Here is a 22,071-nt window from a genome sequence, read left to right as displayed (position 1 = left end):
CGGGAGGGAAGGACTCGGGATCTATGTAAACAGTTGTCTGCAGTGCGTGAGGAGGGAGACGGTTCCTTTCGAAGTTATTTATAGACCTGCTGTATTCTGCCAGGGAGGGCAATCGCTGCCGTTAAGGGGGGGCGAAGTAGCCATGCGATAGCCTCGAGGTCACCCCCCACCAGTGGAAATTAAACTTCTGCGTCATGCTGAAAGGATAAAATATTTGAGCGGAGCCGTGGGTTGGGTTTATCTTTCAAAGGCGTTTTTGTAACAGCCAAAGCATAAGGTGGGTGAGTGCTACACCTTACCTTTCAGCTTTGCTAAACATGACTCTGAAAAATCATCGCTCTTCCTCTGTTCGTCATTAAGGGAAGTAACTTGAGATTCATACAGGGCACGTACACGGGAGCTACAGAAGGGGTGTCTGTACACGCATATGCACCACTCGTAGCTCTACATTTTAGGGTATTTTTATACTGTCTTAGAATGTAAGTAATTACATATTTTATAAAGAGAAGACGAGTATCAAACAGATATTCTCCCAAATTTAGAAGGTATCTTTTCGTTCTACAAAAATATATTGCTGTATATAATGTGCAGAAATTCTCTTCGGTTAGAAATCATGAATGTATTCCATATTGAAGGAAGCCACTTAATAAACTTAGATTATATATGAATATATTCTTTAGAATACTAACTGATGCACTTTTAGAGGTATTTTTAATAAAATAAAGGTTTCATTTTACTTGCAGGTAAATGAGTTATGCTACAGACTTGGTTCAGTGTCCAGAAGAGTTGAAAAAATTTTATTTTCAATAAGAAGAATAAAGCTGTTTTTCAGAAAAACCTACTGATCTCCTTAAACTTGATCTCTGCCTCCCCCCCCCCCCCCCCCCTCAAGCCTATGCAGTAGGCTCAGGACTTTGAAACCAGTAATCACAGGTTGAGGGATAGAGATACATAACTTGCACTGGCATGAAGGCAGTGCTGTTTGAAATGACCTGGCAGTAATAGAGGAACAGAGTTAAGGGGGAAAAGTGCAATGCAATTTCTAGGGGGGGGGGGGGGAAGATAAGCGGAGCTGCAGCTAGCTGTTATCCCATCATAATAATCTACAAAAGAAGACTGATCAGAAACCAGGACGACACATGGGTGCACATGGTCACAGATAGAAGGGATAGTGCAAGGAACCGAGTTGAAATTATTAAACTAGAGGGATTGGTCAACACAATTAACTGAAAACAAAGATGGGCACAAGTTCTCTTCCTGTTCACCTCCCCTCGAAGTAAATGGGGTTGCATGCTCTGCAGCCCAGAATGTCTCCCGTGGGGCCGTGCCTGCATGCTGTGCCAACCACAGCATGGACACTGAGGATATCCACGGAGAGAGGAAGAAGTGAAATCCTGTAGCTCGCCTGATGCCAAGCAAGAGTGGAGCCTCTCCTGTTTCCAGTCCAGGCCCGGGACTCTCAATTCCAGAGCTCTCCTTAGCTGCAGGTAGGGCATTGCCATCCCCCACATAGGCTGCAAGAGATTTTTTTCTTGCTTCTAACCTTTATAGGAGAAACCACACTGATTCTTGCTGCACATGCAGCCCTGCAAAGGAGAATTTACTCATATCCCTTCCTGTTGCTGTAATGTGTTCTCTAGCTTCTCTGTTACCACCTCCATTATGACTGTTCTCTGAGCAGATCAGACTCGTAACTGTGAGACAGAAGCAAATGGTGCCTCTGATGACACTAGCGAGGCAGAATTCAGGTGGTTTGGGGAAACCGTCTTGTGGAGACTTGGGGGCGTAGATTTTGGGGCTGTAGGGTTCTGTCTGGAAGCTCTCAAAGTGGCAGAAGAAGTCCGAAGACAACTTTTCAATTAAGGCTCCATCCAAAATGTGTGGAGGAGGGTCTTTGTGTACCTTCTCCAGCAGGCCCTGCAGAGGATGTGCTGGACAACGGCCTGGGTGGACATCGAAATGCCATGACTGACTAACGGGAGCTAAGAAGACTCCCGGTATGTCAGGGGAGATCTGTGCTTCTGCTCTTACCTCGATACATCTCCAGCCTCTCTGAAGTCGTATTGGGGTATAGAAATTAGGCCTCAGGTTTGCACTGAAGCAAACAGTTTATCTATTCACGAGGAATAGTAGGCGCAAGAGTGTGGGCAGGATTATGCTTAGGACTATTACCTCTCCTTCTGTGCACCTTCTCTGAACAGATTCAATTACTGGAGTCGAATTTTATTGAGGCAAGTCTTCATTTTTTAACTGTTTCATTATTAAATTCTTGTGTTCTCTTGTTAGGAGCTCCTTGTATTTATTGCTCAGCAAACAGAGCTGCCCATCTTTAACTACTCAGTCATGGCTTAGCAGTCTGAGATCTGAAGTCTTCTTCCATTCTCCTTGGCAATTCAAAACTCCAGTGAACTTCAGCAGGGCCTTTTCCATATAGATTGCAATACAGAGCCTCAGCTATACAATAATTTCCATTGTTGGAGGGTGAGATGGGAAAGTAAGGCCATTATAGGATGTTGAAATAAAAGCAAATTGCAATACATTACATTAAATATTAATACTTCTATACAGGATATATGCTATCCACCATGCAATATGAATTGTTTTAGTAACCTCTGATGTTTCTTGTGCTGTATTCAGAGGTCTCTCCTTTAGCCTAAGACTTTGATGTTTTGGGCCATGAGATTGATTTACATTACAAAAACTTTGAAGTTTTAATCAGTGACTTAATAAGGACTTCTTCCAAATTAGAGCAGTTATTACACATGTAAGCTGTCCAGGAAAGAGTCGAGACATCTATTAGCTACCAACCTTATCTTTCAAAAATGAGCTGAATGGTAGGAATGTGAAAAGGTATACTCTGTTGTGTTGACTTTAACAGCTTTCAACGTTAGGAGAGGGAGTACTTGTGGTCCTGACGCTAGGCAAGATTGTAGTGTTAAACAAAGCATTATTATTTTTAAAGCTTTATTAATTTTCATAGGGTGGGGTTTTTTTTTCAGTCTGTAAATGACATTTCTGTGCCTCACTCAATTACATCTCAAACTAGTGGAATTTTGGGCCTTTGGTAAAAACGCTACAGTTTTAGGGCCCCTGTTCAGAAAGTTACTTTAGCAGATGTGCCTTTTAACCTGCAGTCCATAAGAATGCAGAGAATAAGACTCATTGGTATTAGTCACGGGATTGAAGGTAGGCTGTTTTCACTGTCTTGCTGAGTTGGAAGTTTAATTACCAGCATATTTCATGGAAAACGTTTTCCAGTGGTTTTAGTATCTGTGGTCTTAACATGTTCACATTGCATTTGCTGTAAGGATAATCATTGTTAGTTTTCATTCTTTTAATGAAGTGTAAAATGGCTTCATACTGATCTTCTTGCCTGGGCTATCAGGTGTAGCTGACCCTGCTTGAGCAGGGGGGATGGCTGAGATGATCTCAACAGGTTCCTTCCAACCTCAACCATTCGGTGACTCTGTGATTAGTTACTGTGCACTGGTGGCCTGTAATGTTTTTAAAGGGGAGAAATACCAGTCACATCCAGTCATGATAGAATGGGGATGGAAGGCAGCTTTGGTGTCCAACTCTGCAAGACATTTCGGCCTGGGAAATCCTAAGCAGAGATTTCTCTTTGGGAATCAAATCATGAACATAGCAGCTGAGTAGATCCTCAAGTCCCTCTCCTTGACTCCCTCTCTGACTAATTCAGGCAATATCTCACTTGGCTTCTTGGCTTTTATGTATTTCATTCTATGGAGACAAACTTCTGCTGGATTACACATAGCGCTGGCTATCTGATTTCCAGGTTGCAGATGCAGTTTGGTGTTTGCTTTACTTTAAACCCAGTTATCCTTGGTAAATTATTGGAAACCAGGCTGTTGGTGAGCAGCCCTATCCTTGGCAGGTCAAAAATTCTTGTTTTCTTTACGTCACAGAGATGTTGTATCAATTATTATGAAGTGCTTAGTTTACTAGTAGAGCTTCCACAAACAATTCTTGGTCTGTGACTGAGAAGGGTTTTTGAGGAATAGAGCTGAAGGTCTGTCTGGCAGCTGCTTTTCTGTTCTGCTCTTCCCTGTACTACTTTAATGCAGGTGACCCAAGCTCCATCTCCCCTCTCTTCTGACACAACGCTGCCCGTCCAGCTCCCCCACTGTTCACCGAAGCCTCTTGCATGCCTGCTGCCGGAGTCACCTCTGCCTCTTCCATCTTTGAAGTGTACAGTTGGTGGGACTTCTCTGGATCCAAAAAGGGCAGAAGAGGGGGAGACTCCCTATCCCAAATACAGCCCTGTTAACCGGGGATTGCTTTTCACACCTGTCTGCATCACAGGATGCTTAGAAAAGTGTGAAGCGGCTCAAATCCCAGTGAGATGTTCTGAATTCTCCCCAAAGCTGAATGTGTCCCAAATATGTAACTTGGGAGCCGTGAACTGATGCCATGTCAGTATATCTTACAGTGACAGCATCTGTGGGCTGGGGCTGGATGAAGCTGAACATTTCCAGCATCTCATCCTGATCTCAACACTCTGTCCTTGGTGTCTGTTCACGTCGTGTCACTCAGAAAGGCTGTGCTGCCTCGCACCCAGCTCAAAGATGAGGAAGGGCAAGGGTGAGTGAGCTGCAGACCTGGAGGGACAGTACTCAGCTGCTCTCTGCAGTGTTGGCTCCTCCAGAGCCCAGTCAACACTACCTTTGTCTCTAAGGCATACGCTGCTAACGGAAGAGCAGTTCATTTGGGGAGGTATGCTTATAAGGAACGCCTGAGCAAAATCAAGCAGCAGCTTGCAAAGCTTTCATTCAGTTATTACAGGCTGGGGACTGACTGGCTGGGGATCAGGTCTGTGGCAAAGGATTTGGGGATCCTGGAGGACAGCAAGCTGAACACGGGCCAGCAGTGTGCCCTGACATTGAAGACGCTAACAGCATCCTGGACTGTTATTAGCAGAAACATAGCCGGTAGGTCGAGAGAAGTGATTATGACTTTCAAATTGGCACTTATTAGACCCCACCTAGAAAACAGCATCCAGTTTTGGGCTCCCCTAATACAAGAAAGACATGGATAAACTGGGCTGAGTTCAGCAGAGGACCACCAAGATGGTCAAGAGCTGAAGCACTTGCCCTGTGAGGAGAGGCTGAGGGGGTGAGCTTGTTCAGCCTGGAACAAGAGAAGGCTGTGGGGGACCCAGCAGCAGCCTGCCCATACCTACAAGGAGGTTACGGAGAAGGCAGACTGAGGCTTTTCACAACGGTGAATGGTGGGACGACAAGAGACAACTGACATAAATAGAAACCAGAGAGGTTCAGACTGGATTTAAGATAGAACGGTTACCCTATGAGGACAAGCAGTGCCACGGGTTGCCCAGAGAGGTTGTGCGGTCTCCTTCCATGGGGGTTTTCAAGCCCCGACTGGATACAGCCCTAAGACACCCGGTCTGAGTTCAGAGCTGACCCTGCTGCGAGCAGGAGGTCGGACGAGAGAAGAAAGGAGGTAGACAGCAAGGGACCTCGAACAACGCAAGGTCTCTGAGGGTGCCCGCTGTGTTAAATTCCAGTAGCAGCTTGCTGTGAGTTACCCAATACATAACAGCGTGCTGCCTGGAAACAGTGACCATTAGCAGAGCTATAGCCTCACTTCATGCTTGAATTTCATTTTCTCTTACTTGTCATTAAGCCTGCATTGACCTGAGGTTACTAAGGGTGTAGTTTGATGTGCTCATCTCTAGCAAAGCAACCCCGCATCTCCCTTTGTCATTCCTGCCCCTGTTCTGGCTCTCAGTTGTGCAACTGTTTATACTGTCACACCAGGGTAGAAAACTGACCTCAGTTAAAAATAACCGAGGAGGGGGTGTATGCTATCTGTAACCCAGATTGGTTACCTGAGCTTGTTCACAATACATTCCCATAAACTGTTTTAGCCCTGTATTGCCAAAAAGTGAGCATGAGGCTAGGAATCCATGCTGAGGAAAGAGGGGGATGGGATGAACTGCTTAAACAGGTACTGATGTTAAAAGAGATGCTCATCAAATTATGGCAGGATTGCTTCCTCTAAGAGGAAATTAATCCTGTGCATTAGCCTACAGAAAACATAAACAGCTGAAATAATCTTAGGGGAAATTAGGGCTATTGTTGGAGCTTTGGCAGCATGCAAAGAAAAATGTAGATGAACCTTTTTTTCCTTTTTTTTTTTTTTTTGTTCCCAGGGACCTGTATTGCCGGTTGCTCTCAGTAATTGCGTTGTATCCTTATGAGCCAGTACAGATAAACATGTGATTTTAGTCCTAATAGCCATCCCTTAAACAATGATAGTCAGCTTTAAACTCTGGGGGCTCACATACTCCCAAAATAATCTAAATAGAGTTCAATTTGTTTTCTCCCAACAGTTAAATTTACTTTCACTCTTTCATCCAAGAAATCTAAGCAATCTCTCTCTAATCTGAGAGATTGTCATTGAATCAGTCATCTGGGTTGAATTCCTCAGAGGTAACTGGAAGTTGCAACTGGATTTTATGTCATGGAACAGTTAATTTTTTGTAGATTTTCTAGAAAATATTGGATTAGTACCAAATCTGAAATGACTGAGCTGTTAGTGGGTGAGCCAGGCATTATTATTGTGAAGTACTTCCTGTCTAAGGCTCGAGAATGTAAAATTAGGGCTCACTGAAGAGATTTTAATCTAAAGGTCCACATCTGGTTGGAATTAGGCCTTTTGTAATGGATTAAACAAACTAGTTTGCTACCATCTTTTCACCTTCCTTTAGGTGAAACATTTTTGCTTCCCTTCTGTATTGCATTGTGGATTTTCTTTCTAAGGGATGTGCATGCAGTCTGTATGCACAACAGCAGTCAGATCCAACACCTGGCTTTATTGAAAGTGCAACTAGGGGCAAAACAATGGGGGAGAAAGTCAGATTTGGCATAAAACAGTAATTCGTGAACATTCATCATGGTAAAATGAGGAGCATTCTCAAAGTCAGATGGATAGAGTAAATCTGCACCTGGGCAACTTTTATGTACCTTATGCAGTTGGCAGTTGGAGGGAAATACATGCAAGATCATACATTTTTCTGGCTGTATTGAGGGCTTCTAGAAAAAGAGCTTTCTTCCTGAACAACCTCTCAGTTTTTCACATGAGCTCAAATATGTTTGTTCTTCAGCACCTCATTTTCTCTCATGTTTTTGCATTGGTGTTTTGTTCAGCGTATGGAAAATGAGAATAAAATTTGATTCACTGCTTGTTCCTGCATCCCTCATGGCTCTGCTACATTGTAGGGCTTTGCTGCACAGTTGCCTTTGCTATGGATTTCCCTTCCATATTTGTCTGATACCTGAGGGGGTAATGTTTAATTCAATACAATTCTGTACCGTACATTTTTTCTTTGGGATGATTTTAATTTATAATGGCAGAGACTGAAAAGCATGCATTCATTTCTGCTGAATGTGGCGTGACTTTCATAGCCCTCTTCTTTCCTCATCTCCTTGTGAACTCGACACCACCCTATTTTATTGGGGAGGAGAGAGGGTATTTTCCTAATTTAGAGGAATTGATATGGCATGTAGAAGCATGAATGTGCCCTTTGTCCCTTTACCCACTTGCATCACTAGCAGCAGATGATTATGAGGAGAAACCAGCAATTTTTCATACTGTACTGTGAAAGCAGACCAGCTACAGATGGAAGTAGTTAGGACTAGTCAGAGGGTGAAAAATGTATCTCGGCAAGGGCAGGTGCCTAAAGCTGAAGTAAGCAGGTAGAAATAAAGCTAGATTGCAGATTAGTGTTTTAATGGGGACTCTACTTCTCTGTGGAAAGTAGCATTAAAAATAATTTCAGGATTATAGTATTTGTGTTTCTGAATTTCTCACTACCGAAGTTTAATTAACTTAATAGTTACAAGAAAAAGAAGGCCACTGTCCTAAATCTGTGGTTTTAAGACAGGCCTATGAAAACTATTAACACCAAAAGACTATCACTAAGACTGAAATTGGTCCACTCCTGTTTTTTTCTGCATCTCTCTTGTGGTTCCTCCCTCTCTGCAGCCCATCATTCTCTGCCTCTCATTCTTGTATAGCATTCATCTCCTGTCCATGATGGTTTATGTACTTTTAAATCTTTTTTTCAGTCCTTGCCCTACATCTTAATTAGTGTTGATTTGCTGCTCTGTAAGACATGGAGCTGAATTTTTTATATTAAAGACCCTTTTTGTCATTGTGTGAATGTAAGAAATATGGCCATTTGTGGCAGACTAGACCTTCCATACTGTGCTCAGATATTGCAATCACATGAGGGAATCCTAGAGATACCTAGAAATGTTGTTTTAACATGGGCTGAAAATGAAACAGCAGAGGATTTGTCAGCTCTGCTTTGTAGCAGCCTCACCATTAAAATCATCCTTGGAAAGATCACTTTCAACACAGCTTTAAAATTGGGTTGGCTGCATGTGTTCACATGAAGATACCTTTTCACAAGGTTTTGCAAAAATCAATCCTTTTTTTAAAATTATTGTATGGTTTCTGGGGTTGTTTATTTGTTGAACCCCAGAGGGGAAATTGATGCCCGGTGAGGTGAGATAATGCACTCGGTCCTTGTGATCAGCGCTGGGAGTGGGGCCCATTACCCACACAGTCGTGCCATACCCTTTCCATCGCTCTCGCTCCCCAGAATCACACCTAATTTGCCTCTGCGCTGTACAGCTGTGTTAAATCCATCTACACAGCAAGTAGTTTTCCAGTGCTAGCAGGAATATATACAACACTGTGCTTAACCAAGAAGCATAAAAGATGTCCTCGATGACCAGAGGTAGTCATCTTTCAGTTCAGTCAATCACTTCTGGGGACATTTCAACTAAGTATATAAACTTCATCTTTCCTTCCTGTTCTTTTTTGTCTGTGTTTGTTTATTTTTCATTTTGTGATCTCTCAGAGCTCACAGGTGACACGGGGTTAGCAGGGGCGATGCCATGCGTTCAGTATGCACTCTGGGAAGTTTATCTGCACCAAACAGCCTTTCCTTGGTTCCCGTAGTCCCTCTGGGTGGATTTAAATGTTTGGGTACTGAGAATGAACTGTGAAGTGCTGTTTGTCATCACTGACTAGTGGCTACATCCACTGAGGGAAGCTGGAAGTTGTTAACAGTTGCAGTTTTAACTCCTGTTTTGGATACTTAGAGGAAAACCGGCTCCTAGTAGTTGTAAAGCTCAGATAGGAAGACGGAAAAGGATTAGCAAGCCTCTAAGTATAAAGATAGGAATTTGGGTCAGGCAAAGGGAACAGGTGGCTTGGTGAAATAATTCATTTATAAAAGCTTGGCTGTTGGCCAAACATGAACACAGCATGATTTGGATTTAGTCTTGCTCAGGACTGGAGTCTTGTCTACTCACATCCACAAGGATGCCAAACTGCACTGAATCCTGGCCCCGTATTTCCAGCAAGACAGAGCTCTCAACCTTTTTGGCATTTGAGTTTTAAGAGAGCTAGAGCATTTGATATGGGGGTACATGGAGAGTTCACAATTGGGTTAAACTGTCTGTGTAGGCATAGCCTCTGGTTCTCAATTTGATGGCTAATCCAGGATACTTAACAACTATTGTCCAACTGAGTCTCTGATTCCTCTTATTAAAAATGTGCTCGCAATAGCTTGTAGTTCATGTAATTCATGGTATTAATAAAGACAAGTTGGGGTTTTTTTAAGTGGGTGGGAAAAGTTTTTCTCATACCCTGAATACCTCACAGAGTTTTTACAAAGCATTAGAAGGTTGCACTGTTCTGGATAATTCCAGGTGTCTGCACAGCAATGGCAAACATGCGGAGCTTGTCCGAGTTTAGTTGAGGGGAACATTTTCATTCAGTCCTTTCTTTCTTTGATAACTGCATGTGATTCCCACCTACAAAGAGGAAAGGTTTTATTTAAGCATCTCGTGAAAAATGCTGTCTCTAACAATAGACCCTATATTCAGGATTGCGGCTTGGGGTCATTTATAGCAGGTATGACTTGAAGACTGACGTTGAAGTCCTGGCTACATAGGTAAGTCAAAGATAAAATGGGGCCATGACTTAATTGTTAAGTCTGTGCCCACCACCTGCTGGCAAACAGCGCTGTCATCAAGATGTAAGTGATAAAATGTGTTATAAACTGAGAATTCAGATTTCTTCCCACCAAAGAAGGGAGAACTGGCGTTAACTATCATTACTGTGTCTCAAACATGTGATCTTATTCTTGCAGTTTAATGAATTGTCGTAACTCTGCTGAGCTTCAGTAACTGATCATGTGTGTGCAGTTGGCTAGCCCCAAATGTGTAAGGGCAAGGTAAAAAAAAAAACAACCCACAAAATCCAGCAGAAACCTGAAGGAAAGAGTTTTCAGCTGACATGTCTTCCATCCACAGTAAGCTAAAAACATGCACTAGATCAATTACTAATCCATAAAATCTCAGTCGTAAATCTGGGTCCTTGGTGACAAATTTTTAAGTAAAAGGTAAGGATATGGTAACAAGGACTCCTCCGTGAAATAAAGTGTATGATATATAACTATATATAAGAGAAACAGTGGTTAGATGGAATATAATTGTCTTTGTATACCAGTATGGGAGATGGAGGCACGTGATGTCTGTTAGGAGTGCATTACTTTGGGCATTAGGTAATTTCATTTCTTGGGCATTAGATAAGTTTTTATTTTTTCTGCCAGTTAAGGGCTGATGGTTGCCATCTGGCAATAAACTTTTGACTTAAGATGCTGTAAGCTCAGCTGTGTAAAAATAGCAAGTCTGGAACAACACAGTTGAGTGATAACATTTTTTTCCAAATGTGCTGAATTTGAAGTTACAATGATGCTATATATTCTTAGATGCTTACTATTCCTAAAAGAAAATCCATATTAAAGTGATAGAACTGAATTATCAAATTTAGATACCTGGAAATTTGGATCCTAAATGCTGTATTTTAGTTATCATGGAAAACATTGGGTTTGCTTTATTAAGCAGGCTGAGCAACCTCATATTGAAAGCTGTATGACTTTCTTTTTGCCCACATACTTTGAAATTACAGATCACACTTGGGATACACATTTATACTCCTGGATTTAAACATTTTTGCTGTAATCTATTTAACACTGCTTCATGATTTGTGATTTCAAGTATTTTCTGTCGTCTTGCTTGTGGAGAGAAATTTATTCAAGAACAGAAAATGCAGTGATGCTTTGAGTATAGCTTTAGCACTTGGTGTTTGAAAAGTACTGTACTCACTATTCCTTGGGCTGACATTAGAGACATTCAGAGTCATGCCTATGTTTAAGGCTGTTGAATTTTCTTTTGTAGCAGATTAGACTGATGAGAAGACACTTAAATCTAAAATGAGCATATAAGCCTTATTTGGGTATAAATAACCCTTTCCCTGGGTATAACAGGAAGAGTTGCAGTTAAAGACCATGCCATGTACGCTTCTTATTCTGTGAAGATCTCTTATTTGCAAGATTCTTCTTCAAATGTGGCCCCTGGTTTCTTTACTGGTGAGAACTAGTTAGGCACCTGCAGCTGAAGCTGGGCTGGGTACTGACAGTTGCTGCTTTCTTGCTGTTACCCAAGGATCTGCTTGTTAATTATTCCACTCTGAAGAACTGGGCTTGGAAATGGAGGTCCTGAATTCTGCCCCAAAACCCTGTGGCAGAGAGTCTTCTGCCAGGTTCCTCAGCTCAGCTGTTCCCTTAGGAAAGAAAGCTCTCTGGTTAAGAGCGAGAGGCCTCTATTTCAGTCTTTTATCACTTATTTTTTTTAGCAGAAAGCAATCTACCACTTGAAAAGGAGTCCAAAATCTGATAAGCAACATTTTTAGGAGCTTGCAGTCCAATACTTTGTGCTGTCTGTGGAGAAAGGAATTGCAGCTTTGCAAGTGACAGCGTTATGAATAGTCAAGCACTTACCAGAGCCCTGGCACTGGATGGATGCAGGGGAAAAGCCAGAGGGAGTGAGTCAGCATGACCTTGGCTGCTGCCAGAGGGATGGGTACCGCATCCAGCCTCCGTGGTCATTGACATTGGTTGGGGTCTTTAGCGGGAAGAGCCTCCGGTGAAATAGAATTCACTAGAGTAACCAACGCTGGTATGTTTCTGACAGGTGTCACGTATATAGTAGTTATGGAAGCATCAGCATAAAACAGTTTCTAGTTATTAAAAGATAATTTTGTCAGTAAACAGGTCTAGTTCTTTGTTACCCTGTGAAAGAACAGACCCCGCTCTGTTAAAGCAGAAACATTCTGAAAAATCAAAATACTGCTTATTTCATGAGCTGCTGTTTTGCCTACTAGGTCTGAGCAAGGTGGGATAAATTGTTATTTATTGCATGACAGTAGTACCTGGGCATTCTGTGATGCCTGGCACAGTGAGTTTCAGGCATAAAATAAAAGGTTAGAGATTTTACAGTGGAAATAGACAACCTTGTCAGGGATTTGCTATTAAGGAATAGTAAGGGGAATTTACAGATGAGTAGTGGAGGCCAAGAAGCTGTGGACGGGTAGCCTGTTCAGCTATGGTTTCATAGGAAATCTGTGGCTAAATCACAAAGAAAACAGGTTTTTCTCAGATCTAGTGCAATCATTTATCTTCCAAAGATCCTTCCATTTTAAAAAGCCGGTCAACCAGAAAGCCAAAGCAATCAACTGCCCTATACTCACTGACCAGTGTGTGCACTGGCAGTACCTCCCACTGGTGCCAGTGTGACCAGTAAGGCCATTTAGGAATGGTGTTGCTGGTAGTTTTGCTACTGTAACACAATCAAAACTTAAGGAAAAACAAGGATGACAAACTTACGGACAAACCTCTTTGGTTTCTTAATTCATTATTTGGCAGCATTTCAGTGGCGAAGCCCTTGTCATTAGAGACCATCAGTAGCTCTTCGCCTGCATCCTTCCCCTGTGGAACTGCCCCCTTTGCCTTACCATCCTTCTGTGGTCCCTCGCCCACGTACTCTGGTGATCCCAGAGCACATGGAAAGTACCTGGAATCCCAGAGCACATCACCATTCCTCACCCCCAGCTGCCCCTTCTGCTCTGTCTTCTCCCCCTCTGGAAGCTGACTGCTCCTGGCTGCCATCCCACTATTTCTAACAGTCTTCCTACTCCTTCCCACTTATCCCTTTCTGAACCATGACTCTTCTCTGCTGTGACTGAGATTTTCACATCAGCATTTACTAATCCCTACAGCTGTTGAAACACTTCATTTTTCTTTGCTCTTTCCCCACATCTAGTTGTTCTTTGTAGGGGAGGCCAGATTCCAGCCGCCTCTCCCTGTGAAGAATGCATCTCGCCTCTCCTCGCCCACTGTCTCCGGGTAGCCTCACCCCACAAAGTACCCCTTGTTCCTATTGCTGCATGGGGAAAAGTTAAATGACATACTTTACTGTATTGAGCTCTGGCATGTGGGATGCCCTTTATAATGAGAATATGTGGGAAATCTTCATTTAAATCTGTGAGGAGTGACTTTTGCAGTTCTTCGGGAGCTCGAGCTGGCTAAAATTTCACAGAGTGTGTTGAGCACTAAATCAGGCTTCTTGCAGAGCTGGCAATGGTTAATGTGGAGCTTGGACTGGGAGTTTGTAGAGAGCGAGCTCTGTGGGGCAAGGCCTGCCCTTGCCCTCCTGTTTGTATTGAATGTAACACAGTGAACCTCTATTCTTGTCTGGGACAATTAGGTTCTATGGCAATATGAGTAATTAATAATAATAATGGGGCCTCTTCTGTGGATGGGCTGTTAGAAATAATTTCCTTCTGCCAGTTGCTTCTCTAGAATGTGGTTTTGAACTTTGAGATCCTGAAAGAGATAATCGAAACACAAGCAGCTGTCACAAACCTTTAGCTTTGTTTGTGTAGGCAGTGGTGAAAATTGCCGAAACTAAATCGTCAGATGGCTCACTGGTTTGTACATCTTTTGTTGCAGCATCGAGCTCTTATGCAATGGACCCTTGTTTGATTAAGGACCCTTCTCACTAAGAGGGGGTTTCAACTGTCGCTATTTTTAATAAAGGGAAAAGAAGCAAAGTCATGCAAAGCAAACCATTGATCCCCTGTTGCTCTGCACCCATTTCACTTACGGAGCACTCAGAATTAGCTGTGCTGTGCACTGCCAATGCCGTGCCATCAGGGTGATCCAGCTGCTGCAGCTGCAAGAGGTAGGCTCTTGTTTCCAGGTGTGGTTTATGAGATGGTGGTGACTCTGAATCCTGCCTTCACCCGTGCGGCAGCTTGGGCCTAAAGGCAGGATGAAGCATTTGGTTGCTTTGGCACGTCACGGTCCTTTTTAGCCGTTCTTCATCCCCTTTGCAGGAGGGGTGGCGTCTGGCCCACAGGTTGCCATTTAGCTGAGCCTCGTGAGTGGTGGTAGTACAACGTAAGGAGCAATGTAACATGGGTCCTCCTGTCCACATGGTTCATCAAGGTCTGAAGGCTCCTTCTGTCCATCTTCTTCCTCATATGTAAGGGAAGCTGAACTGTAGAGGCTTTCAGAGACCTCTTCCACAACCATCTTTGCAGCCTTTGTCGGAACTCTGCCAAAAAAGGCATTAGTGACTCTGAAATTTAAAGTTAGGCATCCAAAAGATAATTTATTCCTCCAAATTTTTTACTGCTAATAAAAACCTTATTCCTTCAATGAATGCAAACCTGACTTTTTCAGGAAGCTGACAGCTGGTGACATGATGGTGAAGATGAGTATGACTGAGAATGTCACGTCGTAATTCAGGGTTTTAGAGTACTGCGTTCCCAGTAAGCAATGTAAGAATGCAAGTGCCCTCAGTAGATTGTTGCTAATGAGGAGGATAGTAATTTCTGAATTATTTTTTTTTCAATCCCTGTTCTATTTCTACTCTGGTAACCATAGTAATTACACTACAATTTTGTGGTTTTAATCTATCCATGACCAAAACCTCCTCTGGTGACCAGTTTGTTATTATAAAGATCATGTTGTGGCCTGCAGCCAAAGGCACTGGTACTAATACAGAATGTGATTTTTATCTGTCCTCATGAGGTATGCAAAGCCAGGTACAGCAAGTATTTTTTCAATTTCTTTTAAAAATAAAAATACTGGGCTCCATCACAACACTGTGAATTATGATCTGAATTCTCTGCTATTGCACCTCTCCTGAAATCAACAGAATTATGCTAGCAAAGAATTTGGTCCTTCGTAGTGTTAAGTCACACAATTCTAATAGTGACTGTCATGATGACATTCCCAGAACTATAGGGTATTTTGATGGGACAACTTGGCAGCAGACTAGAAGCACTGGTGACTCAGTGGCAGTGCTCTGCCTTCTGAGTCAGAAATGAGCTGGTGCCCCAGCAGTGCAGTTTGTAGTTTGTTTTTTGTGTTGTTCTTATGAGATGTACACCCATCTGTTTTCATAAAATTATTACATATTACTTTTTCAGAAAGAAAATTAGTATTCTTGCTACTTTTTTGTAAATTTAGTGTCAAGATAGCTACCCTTGGCTGTCTGTTTTTACTGAGCTGGTGGGAGACATTAATCACCTTTGCAATCTTTACCCTTCAGTCAAATTTGGTCATAATTAGCCAACAGATTCCAAGTTATTAGAAAAGGCGAGACTCAAAGAGCCCATAGGAAACAGTCTAAGACTTGCTGTTTGTTGTTTGCCCTGGATACTTAGGTGTAAATTTGTGTTACTGAACTTTGGTCACCTTCCATGCTGCAATGAACCCTAATGAGGTTTAAAGACAAATGTCTTTCTCATTTTCAGGTTTGGGATCCGTCTGCAGAAAGGAGATTTTCTTCTGTGATAGTTGTGAGAAGGCTTTTTCCTCAGTGCCGTGTGGCATGTGCAAGTGTCAGCTTTGACAAACCAGGCAGCTTCTTACACTGGAACAGATAAGAGCAGAATCTGGTCCTCATGGCTAATCGAGAAGTTGTGCCTTTTTGCAAATGTTAGCTGAAACATTTAGCTAACATATTTTAAAACTACCTCCAAGTGAACAAATGGTCTGCCAGCCAAATTCCTAACTCTGACATAAGAAGGAAACATAGGCACATCAGTCGGTCCCTAAGTTAATCTCTCATTAGTATGTCACAGTACGTCTTTCAGAATCTGTTCAACATAACTCGAACTAACCACCAGAAACATTGTATAGCTAGTCTTTTTCTCTAATACCTATATTGAGAGTTATTATGAAAATACTAAAGAAGTCTAATTTTAAGTTGTGCGAGCTGGGGGTGGGGAGCGGAGGAACTTCTATGTTATGTGGTTCGTGAAAGATTATTGTACAAGTTATGTCTGAAACCCACTGACTGTAGAAGCAAACAGGGATAAAATGTGCACTTCAGAGATCCACTTTACCTCAAAAGGTCTCAAATAGGTAAGGTTGCTTTAAGAGTCTTATAGACACAAGGCCTTTTAAAGCAACATTAAGTTAGCGAAGAAGTGTATGGTCTTGAGCAAAGAGCTTTGGGTGGCCATACTTGAGCAGGGGGTTGGACCAGATGACCTCCAGAGCTCCCTTCCCCCTCAGCCACGCTGTGAGTCTGTGAGTCTACGTAAAGGAGTTCTTAAAACTGGCTTCAGAACTCCAGGTGTACGTGTGAAATCCATGGAGGATCTTTGCTTCTCCATTTGAATTCCTTCATCACTTTCATAAAGATGAAATAAAGGAAAGCAAGAGATCAGATTTATAAAAGGAGCATCTCACCAGAGAAGGCTGCACACTGGATTGTCCTCAGCAGAATTAGCTTTAAAAACTTGTGGAAGACCTCCTGAACTACCTGCAACTGGGATACAGGTGTTACATAAGCACAATACATTCATTTGGTTTTGTTTGTATGATCTCATTGCTAAAGATTTGTTTAACCGTATCTTTGATGAAGTGTGCTGGGCTTGTTATTTTTCCTTTTAACTTTATCCAGTAATAAATGTAATCTAAATATGAAACTTCTACAAATGCAGGCCTCTGATCCCACAGGAACAGACAACATTAAGAGGGTAGATAGATACTCATGGAACAGCAGGACCCCTAAAATGTACATCCTCTCCACCGAGCTGCACAGGGTTGTATCTGCCATGTCCATAAACTGAGATCTTCTGTGGGGTCTCTGAACCACGACTGCCAGGAGCAAAGGGAGACAAAATGGAGAATGTTGGTTCTTTTTCCCCTAAAAGCAAACAACAACAAATAAACAGCAACTCCCCTGTGCTGTCTGTATGTACAGTGATTTATAAAAGTATATAAACATCAGCAAGACCTGGAATGAGGTGGCGTCTTAAATGAATGTAAAAATCTTATTGTTTGCAGCAATGATGGCTATATTTGTGATCACAAAAATTTTGGCCGTAATGTAGAAGTTAAACATGCATCCGTAACTGGCTGAAATGAAACAGTTTCTAAATTAAGCTTAACAAAAATTGCAGTATTTCCTTTCAATTCCAAAGGAAGCCTTTTTTATTTCCCAGGCTGTCTCAATTTTGTCTACATATCTATGTCATTCAGAGTAGGCAGGTTTTTACCTTCTTCATAACAGAGGTACAAAGTAGTTTGAAAAAGCATGGGGAGGGCAAAGTTTGCAGTAATTGTTCATCTAAATTTAAAATATGATTTGTATGTTCTGCAACAGATTTTTTTTTTTTGCTTTGGCCATAATTTCCTGATTTTGGCCATAATCACATAAAGTATTTCTAAAATATTTCTCCTGTCTGAAAATATTTTTAGTGACTTGGAATGAAAGTGAACTGCATTGCAAGATTTTATTTTTTATGATAGTCTTCATAAGATGTACAGGTAATTGTACTCTGTAATGTTTGCAACAGAGGAGAAGAAAGCAGCAGAAAAATAGTTGTAATTTACAGTTGGTAAATTGGACTGCCTCTGTCAGCATCAAAAAACGCTGTGTTGTTTCATATCTGCTAAAGTTCTCGTCCAAAATAAACTAATCAGTTATTGTAGGCTTTATAATATTGACATTTTAGTAAGGCATTTCTAAGTAAATATTACATTTCTGCATAGTGTTGTATACCTGTGGTAATTACCCTGGCTTGAAGAAGTCTTGTTCATAATTTATGAATGACACAGACATTCCCACAAGTTCTGAATGTTGAAGTCTTTTATTATAGGTATACGCAGACAGTCATGAAAAAGCTCATTTTAAATTCATATGGATTCAGTATTGCATAAAGTGACAGTTTTTAGTGCCAAACATGCAATGAGATGATCAGGGGAATATGCCTACACGTGTACGTGAAATCTGGTGGTGGCTACTGCTGCATTGCTGAATGCCTTACTGGAAGTGAAGTCATTTGTGTGCTGCTACAGCTGGGTCCCCCATTTTCTGGATGAAGCAATATCTAAAGACCCGTTGAATTTTGATGGCATTTTTTCTAGAGAGAGCACCTCAGGATAAGAGGCTGGTTCGAAGCATTTGAAGAAAACCAGGCTGACCCAGTTTTTCTGCATGATTGGGGTTTACAGGAATGAATTTATGGCAGTCCAAAGAGACCAGGTATTCTCACTCTCCTTGAAATCCCACCAAGAGAGCACAGGGATAATTAAGGCTGCAGTCATACACGTTCCTCCTGCTGTTGTTTTACCAGAAGAAGGGATTATTGCCTTTACCTATTGATCTTCCCTTCCTCATTCCTCACTGTCCGCTACCAATTGCATGATTGCTCCTTAATGCAGTTCTGGAAGAAGCATGTGAAAAGGGAAGTCTACAGCTCTTAATCACAGCGTTTTAGTAATATTGTGTGGAAAAATGTAGGGGATTCCTTTCTTTATGGGCTTGGCATAGCAACAGGATCAGACGAGGACTAAAACGGGCTGTAAAGGAGAAGGGAAAGGAGGTAGGTCTCGAGGGGTGGTTACAACAGAGAAGCCGTGTGGATCCTGATTAAAAAAGCTATAGATTGATCCTAAGCAACATTCAAGGAGCTATTTCCCTGACTCAGTTTTCCCACCAGTGCTGGTTAACTACGGCTTTGATCTGTACGTTTCCAGTGCTATGCAAAGTAAAGGGCAGCTGGTTTTGAAAGCTTGCGGCAGTCTATCTGGTTCAGCTGTGTGTCCCTGAGGGCCGGGCCAGCCCAATGTAGGCCAGCTGACAGCACAGGAGCTGTGATTAAGGGTGTGCTTTGGCTCAGGGTCTGTTGTGTTTATTCTGGAGGTTTTTGATGCTCCAGGGAGGTTAAAACAAATAAATAAACAATTCTGCACTTTTGCAGTAAAGAAATGAGGCAAAGAAGTCCCGGCTGCCTGCTCTGCTCGACTTCAACCTGCCAGTGCTGAAGTGATGCTGCAATGGCAGGGAGCAGCACTCGGAGCATCGGCTCCTATCGCAGGTGAAAATGGGTTCACACTAATGCAGTGGGTTGTAAATTTTGCTGTCTCTTGCAGGGAAGGCTGTTGGGGTTGCCTGCTTTTTAGTGCTGGAGTCCTGGGGCTTTTAAGAAGGTTGTGCTGCTTTATTAGTACTGGAACTATAAAGACCCATCTCCCTGTGAGAAAAGAAGTAGGGGTACCCAAGGAGAGTGGTGGAGCATGGATTTTGTTTCCAGCTGGGTAAGTGCCAGAGCAGTAGGGGTTAACTGGGTGGGATGCCTGGGGAGTGTTTTTAGGGCTGTGGCTTGTGCTTACCTTGGGAGAAAATTTTTCATTTTTCTTGGTATGTTTTTATTTGGCTTTGTATTATTTGCCATGTGGTCACAAATACTCCATGTGCAGGCTGCAGGGCTGTGGGAACTGCCTAGTTTTTTTTTTTTTTTTTTTTTTTTTTTTTGTATAAAATGTGCTGCTTCTGCTGCTACATCCTGGAAGACATCAGAACCTTCTCAGCCGTGTTTGGGTAAATAAGGTCCTGAATAATGCTTGTTCTTCAGTTCTACAATTGAGTAGTTCAGCTGTGGAAATGTAACAGAGGTGGTAACTGAGCTTCTTGAATCCTTTTTTCTGAGAGTGTTTGGGAAGTGGTGAACTCAGTGTGACTTTCACCTCTATTGCCAAGGAGTTGGGAGTGACATTTGGAAATGTCTTGGTTTTTTTCTCCTATACTGGTAGCTCTACCATAAAATTTTAAGAACAGAATCCTCAAATGTCACTTTTTCCTATCCTCTCTTCTGAGGGGAAGAGAGGTGGCAGTGGAAGAGAAAAAAACTTGGTAACTCAGCACAAAACTGTGCCTTTATTTTGGCTGCAGTCTTGGTTGATCCCACAGGCTATCCAAGTGTCAGACACATGGTAGAGCTGAGAGAGAGACCAACTTCTGTGCTTGTTAGCTGATAATTTAGTGATGTTTCTGTGTCAGTGCATTATTTGAACATTCATAGCCTATTCCCCAGGAGTGAATGTATGAAACTTAAGTATTTTGATGGATCAGTGTTTCCTTTTCCCTTTCCTTTCTGTGTTTTCCTGCCTTAATCTGAGACGTGAGGCTTCTGTATTCCATCGGGTGCTGGATGAGTTGGGCAAAGGGACTTTAGTTTAATGTTTAGTGTTATGTATCTCTGCTTGGCTGACCAAGGAGCTGGACACAGCTGTTGTTTCATCATTGTTGGTCTTCAAAGAGATTTCAACTGATACTTCAGGATGAGAAGTCTGTTACAGCCACCAAGTAGTCTTGTTTCTAGGCTTCAACTTTTTATATTGTGTGTGGCATGATTACGTTTTTTTCTGCCTACCTGTATATATTAAATATGTAAGGCTTGCCTTAAGGGCAGCATATGCTGCTAGGTTCGTGATAGTTTCTGCAAAAGAAAACGGGAGAGAATGCTTACAAATATTTAGAGTTATTGCCTAGCTGCAAATCTCTGTACTAGTGGCTCTGATTAAATGGAAAATATGCTGAAAAACTGTTTTCTGGAGTCATACAAACACCTATTTTCATTAAAAAATTAATTGTTCATAAGACAGGGTATTCTTCATAGAATGATACTACCAGGTTATGGCTCTGTCTCATTTTCCAGTTAATTAAGCCTGTGTTTTAGACTAGTCTATAGCAAAGCTCTTAACTTTAGTCCTGTCCTTACTACTTGACTGCATGCATCAAACTGCTAATAGAAACCTAAAATGCAATTGTTCTTCCAAATTATTGTTTAGATTAAAATGTCAGTGGGCACTATGAAGACCTCTAACACTGGAGGTATGAATTAAATGCAAATTCATCTTGTTTTCATTTCTATTATAGCAGGTTTTGCTAAACACCGGTTAGAAGGTAATTTTTGTAATCTCAGAGTTGTTAGTATTTCAGCATTGTTTACTGTATTGTCTGACTTTTTTATTTTAGTTTTTTTTCTGCCTCAAAAGCTGAGAGGAGATATCAGCTGCTCAATGTCAACTGATCATTCTTTGAAAATACAAAACACATTTGTAGCTTGAAAGAACTTAAAGAAAAGAATGTAGATTTTTGTGTGTGTTGCTGTGATTTTTTGTTTGTTTGTTTTGTTTTGTTTGGTTTTGCTTTTCTTTTTCTTTTTTTCAGTTGCAGCTGTATCCCAAAGCTCAGGGGCTAGAATTAAGAGAGCCCTCCCTGCATGAGTGCAGAAATGTGCCCTCAAAGCCAGATGTGCTGTGACTGTTAACAGAACTGGGCTTAACAGAAAACAATAATTTTCAGGTTTTAGACCTTACTTCACTTGTCTCCCTTAGGTCTGTGGAAGTTATCTACTATGTCTTTTTTCAAACTTGTAATGACCTGTATCTGTCCTTTAAAATTATCTCTAACGATCACATAAGATACATGTCTTATTTAGTTTCAAATCGCAGATAATTCCTGATGCATATATTATCTATCCATTTTTCCTGCTGTGTTACTTGAGTCTCTTAATTTCTTGTTCTTCAGTGGCTCTGTCCTCTTTTTCCAAATACTAGGCTCTTCTCTCTCAAGTGTTTGGAGTAAATTTCTGGAAAACTGCATCATGCACAGCTCTCTCAACTTTCCAAAATACTTCTTTGGCTTGTATTCAGAGACTACTTTAGTGGCAAATAAATTTATGGAATTATTTTAGAAGAGAAAACACTTATTCAGTAGCTATTTTTACATATGTAAAGGCATATTTAAAATTTTGCATTTAGCTTCGTGAGTTGTTACAGAAATGAGTTCTGTAAGGCAA

General features: G+C 41.7%; 1 protein-coding gene across 6 annotated transcripts in view; it reads left to right on the top strand.

Annotated features, from left to right (window-relative positions):
* Positions 1-22,071, top strand: part of BICD1 (BICD cargo adaptor 1) — a 184,471-nt gene that overhangs the window by 760 nt on the left and 161,640 nt on the right. The window lies entirely within an intron of this gene.

The sequence above is a fragment of the Aquila chrysaetos genome, chromosome 17 (genome assembly GCF_900496995.4).
Source record: "Aquila chrysaetos chrysaetos chromosome 17, bAquChr1.4, whole genome shotgun sequence".
NCBI lineage: Eukaryota > Metazoa > Chordata > Aves > Accipitriformes > Accipitridae > Aquila > Aquila chrysaetos.
The sequence above is the reverse complement of the archived record's forward strand: the minus strand, read 5'-3'. Positions and strand labels throughout refer to the sequence as shown.